This window comes from Grampus griseus, assembly GCF_964374135.1.
Source record: "Grampus griseus genome assembly, chromosome: 4".
Taxonomy (NCBI): Eukaryota; Metazoa; Chordata; class Mammalia; order Artiodactyla; family Delphinidae; genus Grampus; species Grampus griseus.
In genome coordinates this window covers 18,544,125-18,548,057 of record NC_138997.1, presented here as the reverse complement: position 1 = coordinate 18,548,057, position 3,933 = coordinate 18,544,125, and the positions used below count along the sequence as shown (strand labels likewise).

At 41.5% G+C, this 3,933-nt stretch overlaps 1 pseudogene across 1 annotated transcript; it reads right to left on the bottom strand.

Annotated features, from left to right (window-relative positions):
• Positions 1 to 1,233: 1,233 nt before the first annotated feature.
• On the bottom strand, positions 1,234 to 2,931 carry LOC309821818 (60 kDa heat shock protein, mitochondrial-like; annotated as a pseudogene). The gene has a single exon. The product of its transcript is annotated as a 60 kDa heat shock protein, mitochondrial-like (transcript).
• Positions 2,932 to 3,933: the final 1,002 nt, after the last annotated feature.

Genomic DNA, 3,933 nt, shown 5'->3' with positions numbered 1-3,933 from the left:
AGATGTATTTCTGATGTATTTGTGGAGAGGAAGGTGATCTCCGCGTCTTATTCGTCCGCCATCTTGAAGCCTCTTAGCTCATTATAATATAAAAATTCTTTAAAACATAGCCAGTTGAGGGCTTCCCTGGTGGCGCAGTGGTTGAGAGTCCGCCTGCCGATGCAGGGGACACGCATTCACGCCCCGGTCCGGGAAGATCCCACATGCCGCGGAGCGGCTGGGCCCGTGAGCCAGGGCCTCTGCGCCTGCGCGTCCGGAGCCTGTGCTCCGCAATGCGAGAGGCCGCAACAGTGAGAGGCCCGCGTACCGAAAAAAGCCAGTTGAATCCAGAATTAACACATTACTACACACACACACACACACACACACACACACACACACACACACACACACACACACACACACACACACACACACACACACACACACACATTACTACACACACACACACACACACACACGTTTGTATATATATCATCACAAATCTGGATTTATCCCTGGAATACAAGGTTGCTTTAACATTAGATAATCCGTACATCCACCCACATAATAACACTCTATGACAATAATTTGAAGAAGAAAAATCATATAAATATCACAGTAGATGAAGATCAAATATTTAATAAAATTCAGTACGCTCTTTGTGATAATAAACTGTTAGCAAACTAGGAATTGAAGGAAATTTGCATAACTATAAATAGTATCTACCACATTTTGCAGCATACATAATATTTAATGGTGAAAACTTGGAATTTTTTTTAACTTTAAACAATTGTTATTTCACAAAAGTTGTTACATAATTGGATATTGGTCTACTCTGAACCCAATTATTCTTACTCTCCACAGAAAGGCTGCTTCTTAGCTTCTCATCTGTTGATGGCAATCACTAAAATCCTGATTTTGTCAGAATAGTAGTAAAAATGCCTCAGTTATTTAAGTTGAAAGCAGTACATTGGTACATGGCTCTTATACTCACTTACCAGGAATGTAACAGTGTCTTTATTCAAAAATACAAAATAAATTATCAGTAGGCATGGGCAATGACAGCAGTAAACCGTTCTATGTTGTCAGCTGAAACCAGTAACTGATGGTTATAGTGATTTTCTTAAACATCAGCCAGCCTTTTCTTCAGTCATCTCCTTCAGCAGACCTCTCTTAAAGTTACTGGTGAGGAACGCTGCCTCGGGCTTCCTCTCACAGCTCATTAATGATGGTAAAGCCCTATTCTAGGAATTAGAACATGCCACCTCCCACAGCACTTCCCATTCCACCCATTCTGCCCATTCCAGGATCCTTCTCTTCTTTAGGAATTTCTGTGACTACAACTTCTGCTGTAGTTAACAGAGAGGCCACTCCAGCGGTATCCAGTAATGCAGTTCTTACAACCTTAGTTGGATCCATGATTCCTTTTTCCACCATATTCACAAAATCTCCAAGCATAGCATCATAACCAACTTCTGAAGACCTCTGCAAAATGTTCTCAACTATCAGTGATCCTTCAATACCTGCATTCTTAGCAGTGGTCATTGCAGGAATTTTGAGTGTTTTTAAAATAATTTCTGTAGCAGTTTTTTGATCTTCATTAGCTGGAGTTATTGAATCCAAGGCTGGAAGGCACCGAAGCAGGACAGCCCCCTCCCAAAACAATGCCTTCTTCAACAGCAGCTTGGGTAGCATTAAGGGCATCTGTACTTCTGTCTTTCTTTTCATTCACTTCAACCTCACTTGTCCCATCAAACTTTAGCACAGCAACACCATCTGAGAGTTTTGCCAGATGTTCATTCACTTTTTCCTTTCCATTTTCACTAGTTGTGATATCCAACTGCTCGAGGATTTCTTGAATATGCTTTTCAATTTGAGCCTTGTCACCTTATCCTTTCAAGAGCATGGCATCACCTTTGGTCACAATGACCTCTCCAACTTTTCCTAAGTCATGAGGCTGAACATCTTCAAGATTTAGAGTTAGTCCTTCTCCCAATACTGCACCGCCAGTAGCAATAGCCATGTCTTTAAGCTGGTTCTTTCTATTGTCACCAAAACCTGGAGCTTTGACTGCTAAAGCCTGAAGACCAACTTTCAGCCTATTCAAAACAAGTGTACTTAGAGCTTCTCCATCCACATCTTCAGCAATTATGACCCAGGGCTTACGGTGAGCGTTGGCAATTTCAAGAGCAGGAACAATGGACTGGACACTAGAAATTTTCTTTTCACTCGAAAGAACATAGGCAACTTGGATTTCACATTTCTGACCTTTTGATGTATTAATAAAGTATGAAGAGATATACCCTCTATCAAACTTCATGCCTTCAATAATTTCTAGTTCATCATTCAGTGTTTTCCCATCCTTTCCTGTGATAACGCCCTTTCTTCCAACTTTTTTCATCGCATCAGAAATGATGTTGCCAATTTCTTTGTCGCCATTTGCAGAAATCGTAGCAATCTGGGCGATCTCTTTCGGGGTTGTCACAGGTTTAGACTGCTTCTTAAGTTCAGCAAGTACAGCATCAACAGCTACCATCACACCTCTCCTGATTTCCACTGGATTAGCACCGTTGCTAACCTTCTCGAAGCCTTCCTTGGAGATAGAGCGTGCCAGTACAGTAGCAGTAGTGGTGTCATCCCCAGCCTCTCCGTTCGTGTTACTGGCAACATCTTGAACAAGTTTAGCGCCAACATTTTTATATTTATTTTTTAAGTCAATGGACTTTGCAACAGTCCATCTTTTGTCACTTTGGGACTTCCCCAACTCAGTAATCACTGTCCTTCCCTTGGACCCCACAGTAACAGTTACAGCATCGGCTAAAAGGTCTACACCTTGAAGCCTTAAGGTCGGGCATCTGCACCAGATGTTACATCTTTGGCATAAGCCCGAGTGAGATGAGGAACCAGGGCCCTGGACACTGGCCTTATCTGGCGAAGGACTGCGGGCAATCAAAGCCTTTCTGTGAGGCAGTGGCACGGCGTGCAGGCGACAAGACAGGTCGTCAGCAGTGGGTGAGGGCGGAATTTTTTTTTAAGATCAGGAATAAGACAAGAACATTTGCTTTCAGTGATTATTTTTACGTTTTTTTCCAGAGGTTCTCGCCAATATAATATAAAAATGAAATAAAAAACTAAGGCATACAGAAAGATTAAAAAGGAGAGACTATAATTGTTCTTCTCAGACATTATGCATTGTATATTTTAAATATTAAATGTAGGTTAAAAAGTCTGTAAGATAGCAAGAAAGTTTAACAAAGTTATTTGATAAAAATCAAGATAAAAATATAATTGCAAGTTTCTAATAGTGATGGGGTTGCTTGCATTGAACCAAGTCTTCTACTTGGAGCAATTATAAATTCTGAAGAAAAAAAAATTTTAACTATCTTTTGAACAGAGATGAAAAACAAAAATTTGGAGCAATCTCAAATTTTGAAAGAAGGGACCTTGCCTGGGGCAAATTAGCATTTATATGGCTTTCTGCCTAAGGAACTCCCTGATGCTCTCTTGGAGCATCTAGAACTAAATCAGAAAGGAGCAGCCTCACTGATCTACTGTCCTTAAAGGATCTGGCGTTCCTCAGATTTTAGGCCACCTGGCTATCCTAAAATCTCAGCTCTAGGATGGGTTTAAGAAAAATTATGATTCTGTAGTTTATCTAGAATTTTCTTGTTAGGGCAAAGGCACCACTCTTTCCCATTTTCTACAAACTCACATAGAAGCAGAATTCCCCTACCCCACCCACTCTTTTGCAAAGCCCTGCCCATGTTCCAGAAGGGCCAGCTCCCACTTGATGCCAGGTTTCAGGTGCTGGCAGAAAGACTGCCCACAGATAGATACTTTTTAAATTTAATATCGTATTTTTCACATTGCCCACCATTACTCACAGTTGCGACCTCAGGATGAAGCTCCCTCAGCGTTGCCCTCTGAGCCACCGAGGGAAAACGGCGGGGC